This window comes from Pinus tabuliformis, chromosome X (genome assembly GCF_031772625.1).
Source record: "Pinus tabuliformis cultivar Carrire ecotype Pingquan chromosome X, CPIR1, whole genome shotgun sequence".
Taxonomy (NCBI): domain Eukaryota; kingdom Viridiplantae; phylum Streptophyta; class Pinopsida; order Pinales; family Pinaceae; genus Pinus; species Pinus tabuliformis.
Genome location: NC_142308.1, coordinates 1,639,662,475 through 1,639,675,990, shown reverse-complemented (window position 1 = coordinate 1,639,675,990; position 13,516 = coordinate 1,639,662,475).

The following is a 13,516-nucleotide window of genomic DNA, read 5'->3' as shown; positions in this document are numbered from 1 at the left end:
GTTCTTGTATATTGCTATGCTACTGTGATCTTACAGGTACTCTGTGAAGCTGGGCGTGCAAGGGAACAAGTAGCGAAAGACTATCAAGAGAGAGAGGAATCGAATCAGGAGATTAGCGCAAGATAGAGGTTGGTCTTCTTTATTCTTTTCTCATCTATACTTCATAAAGGAAAAATGAAAGTAGCTTTGCTTTGTTTGTTTCTAAGGTATCTATCACACCTTAGTGGGATAAGCAGTTCTGTGTAGACACTTTTCCCTGTAACATTCCGTGACAAAGTTCATCATCCATGGTCACATGTAGAGTCCTGCTGTAGCATAGAAATATGCCCCCCCTTCGAACACTCTATCTTTGTCCTCTAGGCTTGTGAACACCACTGTGAAGAAGCCCTTAGAACCCAGATGTAGGTGTATTTCCCCCTTTGGCTTCCAATGGATCCTTATCTAGATGTCTAACGCCCTCTCCGTCGGCCATAACCCCATGAATTTACATATGATCGAATGTTCCATCATATGATCCCTATGCACTTGTATCGCTGGATCGCTCAATGTGACCCGGGGAATAATGCTCGACTTGGGTTTGCAGACTCCAACAGGCTTTATGGAAGTAGGTTTTTCATTGCTGACTCCATTCTCCTTTTCCTTACTTTTTTCATGTTGATCCCCTTCCTGATCCTGAAGTTCTTTTCTTCCCAATGTTCCCTTGCTTCTTTCTTCTGATACCTTTTCTAGAGGTTTTCTGAAATGCTTCTTTCCTACATCCTTACTTCCCTGTGTAACTACCTGACTGTAGGAGGGAGCAACACTCCCCCCTGCGCGTCCTGCCATCGTACCCTAAGTCAAAACCCTAGCGCCAAATCCAACCCTAGCTCAAGTTACAGTCTGTCCCCGATAAAAGTGAATGGCTTTTTCCCTTTTAACCATTTTTTTATTTTTAATTGTTTTTTTTTTTTTTTTTAATTTCAATTTTTAAAATTGTTTCTTTTTTATTTTAATTTTTTATTGTTTTGTTTTGATTCTTTTTAATTGTTCTTTTTTAAATTTAATTGTTTTTAGTTATGTATGTTTTTTTTTTTTTTTCATTTTTGTTAATTTTTTTTATTTTTTGTTAAATTATGTCAATTTTTGTTTTTTCTAATCATATTTTTTAATTTTTTTAGTTTTTTTTGTCTAATTTTTATATTTATAAGTATTTTTTTTTTTACATTTTTGTAGTTTCTTTTGACTTTTTTTTTTTTTGTTATATTTGATTTTTTTGTCATGTTTTTTTTTTTTTTACTTGATATTAATTTTTTTTAACTTTTATGTTTTTTTATTGTTTTTATTTATTTATTTTCTATATTTGAATTTTTGTTGTCTTGTATAATCTTTTGTGTTTTTTTAACTGTTTTTAATTCTTTACAATATTTGAACTTTTATTTTCTTTTGTATTAATTTTTGTCTCTTTTTTTATTGTTTTTATTTTTTTTTCAATATTTAAATTTTGTTTTGTTTTCTATTATTTTTTGTGGTTTTTTTTCATTGTTTTTTCTTTCTATCAATATTAAAAATTTTGTTTTCTTTTGTATTAATTTTTGTGTTTTTTTATTTATTGTTTTTATTTTTTTGAGTGTTTGAATTTTTGTTTTCTTTTGTATTTTTTATTTTCATTTCTTTATACATTTATTTTTTAATTTGGTTTTTATTTTTATTTTTTTTTCTACAAGGTCCGTGTCGATGCTCATCTAGCAACCCGATCCCATTATGTGCAATTTGATAGTTGATTTTAAAATTTTCGTTATAATGAATCGAGTTTGCCCCCAAAATGTATCAATTTCATGGTTGGTCTTTAAGTTTCCATTACAATGGGTCAAATTCATCTACACTGCGTGTCAATTTGATGATTGATTTTTAAATTTTTGTTGCAATGTATCAAGTTGTCTTAAGCTAAGATTTTAAAATCACTATATATTTAACAAAAAAAAATAAATTACTCTTGGGTGTTCATTTTTAAAGTTTTTTGTCATAAAAATTTTCCATAATGTCATGCTTGAAATATTTTGAAAACTAGAGATTTTTGTGTAGTCATAATCTTTGGTTTTAATTACATGGTTGAAAAATTGTCAAGATTTTAATGTTTTTCTAATTCATGATATTTTATCTTTAATGCTATGGTTGAAAACAATTACAATTTTAGGGTTTTTTAGAGTCATGATATTTTATCTTTAACATGAGTGAAAATTGTTGGATTTATCAGGATTTGAGACATGATATTTTATCTTTAACATCATGTCAAAGAATTGTTGGAATTTTACAGTTTTTCAAAGTCCTGATATTTTATTTTTAATTTCATTGCTAAAAAATGCCAAAATTTTAACCCAATTTTTTTTATTTATTTATTCCAAAATCAACACTTATTTTTGTAAGGTTGTTTTTTTCATCAATTTTGCAAAAAAAAATTGGTTTTTACTTCCATTTAAAAAAAATTGTTGAAAATTTACCCTAAAAAAAGTATCATTCTTGCATACACAATTTCCATTTTTGGGTTGTTCTTTCAATGTTTTTTTGGGGTTTTTGGGCTAGAGTGCCCATTTTGAGGTAATAATTCTCATTTGATTAGTAACTATGTTTCTAGCTCTACTACTACTGAAACACCTCGTTGAAGTCTTCATCCTCTAAATATGCCTCTCTGTATGATCATTAGTGAATTCCTCCATGTACATTAGAGTTCCCAAAGATATGATATTTGATGTGGGTGGCCTTCAAAACATGTCAGAAATCTTGTTTATGTTGTGCTTCTTACACTTGATCATTAAATGAAAGTGCAATAGAAATGTCATCCACTTGTAATGCCTAGTCCATTGTAGCTTATTTTGGGATATAAGGTGTTATACTGACTAGTGATCTTTGTGAATTACTGCCTCCTTTCCCATCAAATAATGTTTCCACTTCTTCACAACTTGCCCTAGGTTATAAGACCTCTTGTCCTAGGTAGGGTAGTTCTAAACTACTCCATGCAATGCCAAGGAGCAGCCTGTCAACCTCAATACTCAATTGTCCTCTTGATGCATAGGTTCCCTACATTTTATCGTTTTAGTTTTTACTTTGCATACTTTCTCATCAGGGCTATTGATAGGTTCCTCTTAGAGTTTATCTTTAGCTTCTTTTACTTATTGTCTCAAACTCTGCAGTCTCCAAAGACTTCTCATTTTTGTTCTTGTTGTTGGTTTCCCCATGTGGGGCAGCACAATCCTTTTGCATTCTCATATTTTGAATAGTGAGTTGAATCTCATTTTGATAGGTAATAATTCTATATTTCACTGTCTCTCTCGTCTGGTTTCCAAGGTAATAAGCTAATAAAATTAGTGAATTTGATATAAATATTTGATATGTTAATACAAAACAAACTTTGAAAAAGATATATATATTAAATATATAGAAAACATATTTATAAATATAAATATGTAACAAGTCTATAAAATAAAAATTTAAAATTATATCAAAAAATTATAATAAAAGTAAAAATAAAAATAAATATTTTTTTAATATATATATATATATATATATATATATAGAGAGAGAGAGAGAGAGAGAGAGAGAGAGAGAGAGATATCTCGAACTATTTATGTAGTGTGGAGAAGTTAAATAAATAACGCAAGCTGATCTTTGATATTTTATCATTTTATTTGAAACACATCATTCAATCACATTTGTGTTAAACATTTTGTTTGAATTTGTGTTGTACATTTGTGTAAGCGATCATTCCTAAATGTCATAATCCTATAACTTTGAAATTCAGCAAGTAGAATTTGAAGTTAAAAAGGTCATTATTATTTCTAATATATATTCAATTTTAAGTTTAATGGTAAGTATGTGTTGGATATTGGAAAAACCAACGCCCTCGATGTGTTTCGCGACATATGCTTAACAATGTTTCATAGATCCGTTAACATTGGCGATGCATCTGTTTACTAACACCTGCGGGTTTTGGTGTAATGGAAATCGTGATTCCAACAATTGGTACCAAAGCCAAGGGTCTAGAGTTCAACATTGGGGGAGATTGTTGGACATTGTAATGATGTTGGAGGGAGATTGTTAGACATTGGATAACCAGTGCTCTCTATGTGCTTCATGACATGTGGTTAACCACCTCTCATAGATCTGTTAACTTTGGAGATGCATCCGTTTACTAACACCTAGAGGTTTTGGTGTAATGACAATCATGATTCCAACAACATGTGTATTGAAACGCTCTTGTAGATTATAATCTATATTTATGACTTTAAGTTGATTATCTTAGTTATTTAGGATGGAACTTTTAATCTTCTTATCTATTGAGTTTACTCTTTTACAAATTAGTATAACTTATATTTCAATATTCAAATTAATAAAATATTCAAATTATTTATTAATTTAGAATTTCTATTTTAACTATTTTAAAAATTATATTAATTTATTATTTGTATTTTTTAATTTAATTATTAGCAAATAAATATGTTTATAATTTGAATGTATCATTTAATAAAATCATAAAAAATAAAATGAAAATGAAGAATGACTATTTATAAATAAGAAATTCATTCATATAATTATCTATCAATAAGTGCTACATAGTAGCTAGTACTTGAGGCTTAGTTTAAATATAGCTAAATTAATATAAAAATATTAAATTCAAGTTAGTGTTAAGGTTTAAAATCCAGTCCAATTAACTTTTAGAGCACTCAAATTCTACAAATTAAATAACTTAAACTCAAGTTTTTAAAAATCTCTGCCTGATTTTGGTTAAAATTAACTAGAAAAAATGTCTCTAAAAGATCATTTTGTCTAGAAGTTAAACTAAGCCTACATATTTTAAAGAGTAAATAAAAGATAAATTAAATATATTCCTTAAAAATATATAAATATAAAAAAAGACTTTATTTAAATAAAGTTATTTGTTATTTCAATTGATAACAATTTTAATTTATTATTAATATTTTTTACTAATTTTTGTATTGATATCAAGTAATATAATATATATATTTTTTTTTTCCAAAGAAAAAAATGAACTTCTTATTAAAATAAAAAGTTACATAGCATATGCATTAAGCATTCAATTTGGTTCTATGAAAGAAGATCATATAGCCCACAGGATACAGTCCTGCCTACAAGCAAAAAAGAAAGTGCCGCTCCTATTATCAGGAGTACAGAAAACAAAAAATCCAGCTGGCCTAAGCCTTCCTGCCCTTCTTCTTCTCCACTTTTCGCCAACCATCTATGTTCTGAGTGGAGTCAATAATGGCAAGCTAGTTTTCATCTCTGTTCATTAGTTATTCCTTATTTGAATCCAATCCTTCAGGACTGTGAATTCATTTATTACCACTTATTTCCAACTCGAGTTCTTGTTCCTTTTCATCTTTATTCTCTTTTTCCTTATTGTCCTGAGCTTTATCCTTTGTTGTATTATGTTCTTCTCTCTTTGCTATATCTGCCTTCTTTAATGCATCATCTATATTCTACCATCCTTTCGGCTTCCTTTTTTGTTGCTTGCTCTTGTTGGGGCTTGGGCACGCATTCAATTGATGACCTGTTTGTTGACATCCCCGGCATTTGAAAGCTGTGTTCTCATAGTCCAAGGGTTGTTTCCACTGTGTATCATTGAAATTCAGAATTATGCTTTCAGGTAGTCCTCAGCTGAGATCTACCTCGACACATATTCTGGCAAAAGTAAATATTCCTTTTAGATGTCTCTTTGCATCTATCTTTAAATGTCTCCCCAAGGTATTTCCAATAGCTGTTAGAGCCTTTAGATGCCAAAAATGTAAGGGAGGTTATGCAGCCTAACCCATACTGGCATCCTTGATACCACCATGGTATTGGAATCAAAGTCAGGAAACCAAGGGGTAATAAAAAGTCTAGCACTACCCGAGAACCATGGCCCTTGGTTGAGAACTGTTTCCTTTTCTTCTTCTATGTGAAAGCATACTATAAAAAACCCCTTAGGATATAGGTAGATTTGGCAATTTTTTGTCCAGACCGAATGGATCCATTGATACAATACATCAGTTCTAGGCGAAAAGCCATTAAATCTACAAATAACTGCATTTTTTTGTAGATCTGAATATATATTATTTACCTCTGGTATATCTATGGAGATAGATGGGCTCTCCGGAATTTGATCTACAATTTACTGCCCCACGGGTTTAGTGCCAACTGTGGGGTTTTTCCCCTTGCCCTTCATTGCTTCTTTGAAAGACCCATTGCTTTGCGAGCTAGTTCCAGTGCTTTCGGCACCTCCGAGTAATCTCATATTGAGAATCATTGTAGAGCCTGACTTGATGTTGTAATATTGCATGGTTCTCCAGTCCTGCAGCGATCTGCCCTCATTTAACAGGTGTTGTTTCCTAGCCAAGTAGCCAGTCTGATTGGCGATGTTGTTCTTCAAATCTAAAACCCTGTCACTATCATTAGTCCAAATCAAGGTTGTGTTTCCTTTTGGCGTCTTAACAAAAATTTGAAAACCGGATCTGGTAATCTGGAGTGGCTCGATTCTTATCAGATCAAAGCTATCCAGGTTCGTATACGATCTGTTTAAAATCTTACTCTCATGAACAGAGCTTTGGATCTGCCTTGCCTTGAGGAGATTCTCTGTGTCTGAATAGGGATCTGCGGTAAAAGAATTTTATTTTTTCCAAGATCCATCCTTTGGCTCTGCTTGAATCCCAAAAATTAATCGCCCATCTATGAAAAAGCTTCGATCTAATCCTTTGCTCAGGAGGATCGGCGTCCTGGTTGCCAATGTTCTGCCCAGAAGACCGATCGCAGGAACTGTGGCAGATTCTGCAATGAAATTACCCTTTCTTGTGTTGTCTAGCTGGGGAAGTCCGCGTAGAATCAGCTCATGCATGATTTGAAAAAGCAGATCCACTACTTTCGGTGGGTTTTGGGATGATCCGGCCCCTCTTTCGATTCTGCATAGAACTGGACCATTATCGCATGCATTCGAAGGCTTACAATTCGCCTTCAAAGCCTGTGAGCTCAAAACTATGTCGAGGGATCGAACACCCAAGATTGCCATAGCTTCACCTTGCGCAGAGAGGGTGCAGGAGCCGGGTTTCAGAGCTCGGGTTCCGTATTGAGTGGTCTCTTATACATATAATATATTTTTTTACAATAATTTAATTTATTTGTTAAAATTCATTTCATTTTCATGAGCTTAAACCAAATTTTATAATAAACAATAAATATATAATTAAAAAATAGTTAAATAATTGAAGTGATTTTTATTTTTAAAATAATAAATTTTTTTTTTTTTTTTTTTTTTTTTTTTTTTGAGTAAAGACTAATTCTATTAAGTGATGGAAAATATAGTACAATCAAGCCTGGAAACAGGCTTAGCAAAGAAGCAATGGAGCCGAAGGTGATAGGGAATCAACCTTGCTCCAAATAGACAGACAAGGGACAGGTCATAGAAGCAAAGGAATACAAAGGAAAGTACTGATCAAAAGGCTACCCCGAAGGGTTGTTTCCTGCAAATCAACATTTTTTGCCTTTTTTCTTGCTTACTTTTATCCACCCAGTGGAGTTTGGTTGTGTCATGACAAGTTGTAGATTATTTTGTCCTCATGAATGATCATCCTTGTCAAAGTCTGAGGACGAAGAGAGATGGGTACGTTTCTGAGAAATCTGCTGGTTAGAGGGAGCCTCCTGGTGAGCCGAGGGGGCGTCCTTCGGACTTTCCTCATTCTGTAGATCAGCTTCAATTTCCTCATCAACCTGCACATCTGCCTTAGATTCCTCCTCCTCCGAACTCGAGAAGCCTAAATCGCCCAGCGGACGCGGTGGTTCAAAAGGATTCCATCTCTTGAATTTGGGCTTACGATTCTTCTTTTTATCTTTGAGCTGTGAACATGTACTCTGAAGAAAATAATTATAAAATAATTAAATAAACTTAAATTATTTTTTTAAATATCCAACTATTTTGAATATATATTAAATAAAAAATTATATTTTCATTTAATTATTTATATCCTATATAAATCAAATTATTTTATTAGAAAAATAAAATTATTATAACAAAAGTCATCGTTAATCGAAACTAAAAAATATAATCCTGGTCATCACTCCTTCCAATTATCTTATATAAATCTAACTCTAATATAAGTCGAATTTACCCATATTTATATTATTTATTTGAATATTAATAACAATTAAATTGAAACAGAATCATTTAAGATGGTATCTACGATTAATATTGATTACGATTAAGATGATATCGTATCACACATTACTGAAAACCAGGGCCTGTCAAAGAATTTACGGCTCTGCTTTTATATAAAATTTACTAAAAGCAGAAACAATCTTTGTTACGGCTCTCCTTTTATATAGAATTTACTAAAAGCAGAAACAATCTTTGTCACGGCTCTGCTCTCCTTTTATATAGAATTTACTAAAAGCATAAACAATCTTTGTCACGGCTCTGCTCTCCTTTTATATAGAATTTACTAAAAGCATAAATAATCTTTGTCACGGCTCTGCTTTTATATAAAATTTACTAAAAGCAGAAACAATCTTTGTCACGGCTCTGCTTTTATATAAAATTTATTAAGCTTATATAAAGCATATATAAGACTAAACAAATGTTTTAACCATAAAATTTATTTTTTAAATTTTTTTAAAATAATATATAATATATACATGGTTGACATTAAAATATTTTATTTAACATGTATATCAAGATGTTTTAACCATAAAACTTATTTTTTATGATAAAGGCATTATTTTTTTTAATGATATATAATATGTACATAGTTGACATTAAAATATTTTACATAACATGTATATCAAGCCTTTTTAACCATAAAACTTATTTTTTCATGATAAAGACATAATTTTGTTTAAATGATATATACTATATACATAGTTGACATTAAAATATTTTACATAGCATGTCTATCGAGACATTTTATGAGAACAAATTAAAATGGTTATTTATTATTAATATATTTTTAAGTACATCTCAAAATTAATTTGTATTAAAATATTTTATTGATAATCCAAATTGAATATTTTATTATATACATTAAATATATTTTCTTAACATTTTTTTTCTATAAATAGATATATATGAAGTTGACATGGACATAAATTAATTAGAATATATTTTCAAACTTGCTCACACATTTTTTTTACTTCTAATTATTTTCCATCATATTCATTTTTTTATTAGAGTCAATACTATTTTTCTATTTAGAGCATAATTTGTTTTTACTTTTGCATCATATTCATTTTTTTTATTATTGCTAACATTATTTTTCATTTTAGAACATAATTTATTTTTATTTTAAAGGGGTATGTGTCAACTCCACAGACTGATTTACACATCCCATCATATTGAGTGGTAGAAACAAGAATGAAGTATACCTTGGCTCAAAGTCAAATTCATAAAAAAATATTAAAATGAATTGATAATTGCAACATGTCATTAATCAAAATTAAGTTAAAAAAATTAATTGACCAATGCACAATTCCAAAATATAAAATAAATGGCCATTAAAAGTAAAATAGGAATTAAGAGATAATAATAAAATAGTATCAGTTAATAAAAATAAGAATTAAAGAAAATTATGAATTACAGCAACAATAATTAGAGTAAGTAATGAAATAAGAGTAAGAATAAGAATTAAAATAAAATAGTAATTAGTTGAAAAGAAAATAATAATTAAATTATGTAATGAAATAATAATAAGAATAAGAATTAAAATAAAATAAAATAGTAATTTCTTGAAAAAGAAAGTTAATAAAAGAATAAGAATTAGATTCCATTCCAAATTGAAAGTTAAGGATGAAAATAAATTAAAATAAAGATTGAATAAAAGTCTAAAAATTGAAATAAGAATTAATAACAACAATAATTTATTTTAATAAGAATTTAAATTTCAAATAAGATCTTAGATTAAAAGTGTTACTTAAAAATTAATTAAAAAAATCATAATTAAGAATAATGAAAATACGAAATATACCAAAAAAAAAAAAAAAAAAAAACTTAATTCTAAATTGAAAAATGATTGATTTAAATTCAATTAAAATAAGAATTAATTAAAACTAACTATAAAGATAGGAACAAATGAAACAAATTGAGCAAGGATATAATGAAAAATTAGATAATAAATTAATTGAAAATAGGAGAAATTTTGAAAAATGATATTTGGAAATAATTATGCAATATTAAATTTATAGAAAAATTAGTTTTAATTATATGATCACTGACTCAATGTGGGGAATGGTGGATGAAGGTTTTCCAGATTCGAGATGTTCGCATGCAGGGTATATTTCATGGATTTCATGTCACTCGTATTTCTACTTCACACTCCTTTGTGGGTGATATTCTCACATTTGGGAAACTGGAGTAGGAGCAATGGCATGGCCTTCATCACATCGATTTGGAGCGGCTTTTGGTTTATATTTCCATCTCTTTATTTGTTAGAAAATTAATTAATGGAAAAATGGAATACACAAAATATTGTGGAAACACAAATACAAAAACGCATAAAACAAGAGAGACACAGATATACATGGTTAACCCAATTTGGGCTACATCCATAGAGAAACAATGAGTCATTCCCTTTATATTATCCAATAAAATAAAGAGATACACCCTACAACAAATCCGTTGTAATTTCTTCTTCACTCTCACATGGTCTCCTCTCTCTCACACACTCAGAATAATAATCCACAGTGGCAATACAATTTCATCATATAAAATCAGGGGGTGTCTTATAGGGAAAAAACCTCAAATTAACATAAATTCAACCATTAGATCAGCCGCTTAATGAACGACCTAGATTGACTACAAAATTACAATATTTTACACAACAATTTTTCATCTATTTTTAGCTTCGGGGGCACTACCCCTGAATTGTCGCCTAAGGGGGCTCATAAAAGTCATTTCTGCCACCCATTGGATCCCTCCCCCCCACCCCACAGTAGCGATTAAATGGAAAACATTGTCACCCCATTAGGAACAGGGATCTAAAACCACTGACACAAAAACCTTTGAACAATCAAGAAGATAATCAGGCTCCACACCCAACAATCTCCCACTTGGAGACTGATTATAGCAACTCCACTACTACTTCACTTGCTAGACAATGCTTCCACTTTGGACTTTTTTGTTTCTCATCTTCGTCATCATGCTTGAAGACCAATTGAAAATGAACAAGAGCTCATTTTCTCCGTGGTTACAACTTTTTTTCACATTATTGCAAGATTATAGCTAGTGTATCCTTTCCAGCTTCAACTATCCATCATCCAACATTAATCGTAGGAAATGGTACTTGAGTTGTATATGTTTAGTCGTAGAATGAAATGTTGAGTTCTTTGCAAGATGAATGGCATTCTAGTTGTCATTGTATAACAATCCATTTCCTTCTTCTTGCCCAACTCATCCATAAACCTTTGTAACCAAATAATTTCTTTGCTCGCCTCTGTAGCAACAACATACTCTACTTCCATTGTTGAAAATGCAATGATGTTTTGCAACTTTGAAGCCAAAATGATAGTTGTTCCACCTACAGTAAACACACACCCTCTGGTGCTCCTTCTGTTATCTCTCTCACCTGTAATATCTACATTAACATATCCTTGTAGAGAAATGGTTGAACCACCAAAACATAATTCTTGATTTGTGGTACCTCTCAAATACCTAAGAATCCACTTCATTGTCATCCAATGCTCTTTTTCTGGATTTTTCATATACCTCCTTACAAATCCCATTGCATGTGCAATATCAGTCCTTGTGTAGACCATTGCATATATTAAGCATCCAATTGTTGGTGGATATGGAACTTTACACATATAATCCATCTCTCCCTCATTCGTGGCGCACATCTCCTTACTTAATTTGAAATGGCTAGCCAAAGGTGTACTAATTGGTTTGTCATTCTGCATATTAAATCTTTCCAACACTTTTTCTATGTACTCACTCTAAGACAATGTTAATTTTTTTTTTCCTATCTCTAGTTAGTTTCATTGCCAAGGATTTGTTTTGCAGAACCCAAATCCTTCTTTGCAAATGAATTTTCCAATTTTTGTTTGAGCACATTTATTTCCTGCAACAAGCCTGTCATCTACATACAATAGAAACATAATATAGTTTCCATCATTTTGTTTCTTAAGATAAACATAGTGATGAGAATGACATCTAGCATAACCTTGTTCAGACATAAACTTATCAAATTTTAGATACCACTGCCTTGAAACCTGTTTTAAGTCATACAATCTCTTTTTCAATTTGTACACTAATTTATCCTTCCCTTTGCCCTCATACCCTTGTGGGTGCTACATATATATATCTTCCTCAAAATCCCCATGGAGAAACGTTGTATTTGCATATAGTTGCTCAAGATGCAAATCTTTTCTTGTCACTATACTTAAAATAGTTTTGACTGAAGTCATTTTAACAACAGGAGAAAAAATTTGATCAAAGTTTATACCTTTCTTTTGTGTAGACTGCTTCACCACAAGTCTAGCCTTATACCTCTATTTACCTCCATCTTCTTCCTTTAAATTGTAAACCCATTTATTCTACAATGTTGTTTTACCTGAAGGAGACTTAACTAAGTCCCAAGTTTGGTTATGCATCAAGGGGTTCATCTCTTCTTCTATGGCTTGCTCCCACTTCTTCCTTTTTTCTATGTACATTTCTTCTTCATATATTTATGGTTCAACAGAATCAGTCAATAATACATAATATAATGCAGGAGAGTATCATTTAAGGGGTCTACTTATCCTAGTAAATATTCTAACACCACTTTCAGGTGTTTAAGGTGTATGTTGTTGTTGTGGTCACTGATCGTTATGATTCAAGCACCTTTACATTTTTGTAATCTCATCAAGCACTGTGTATTCTTTGTTTTCCTTTTCCTGTTTCTTTTCATGCATTTGATCCTTATACAAGACCTTTTCATTGAATATTGCATCTCTGCTCCTAATGATTTTGTGATTTTCCTAATCATTTAAGTGATAACCAAAATCATTAACACCATATCCAATAAAGTTACATTTATTTGATTTTTCCTCAAGCTTTGTTCTATTTTCTTTATTAATGTGGACAAAGGCTTCACGACCAAAAGTCTTTAAAAATGACAGGTTTACCTTTTTACCTGTCCATGCCTCCTCTGGAATACCACCATCCAAGGAAATTGAAGTCCCTCTATTTATTAGATAAACAACAGTATCTACAATGTCTACCCAAAATTGTAAACAACAGTATCTACAATGTCTACCCAAAATTGTAAACAACAGTATCTACAATGTCTACCCAAAATTGTAAGGGAAATCTTGCATGCAATTTCATGCACCTTGCACACTTCATTATTGTCTTGTTCATCCTTTCTGACACACCATTTTCTTGTGGTGTTCCTTGAATTTTCTTCTCTCTATGAGTTACATGCTTTGAACAGTAGTTATCAAACTCTTTGTTGTAGTATTCACCTCTTGAAGTATTTAAACAAAATAAACACACTAAATTATCAAAGACATAAACATGGCAGAAAAGGCC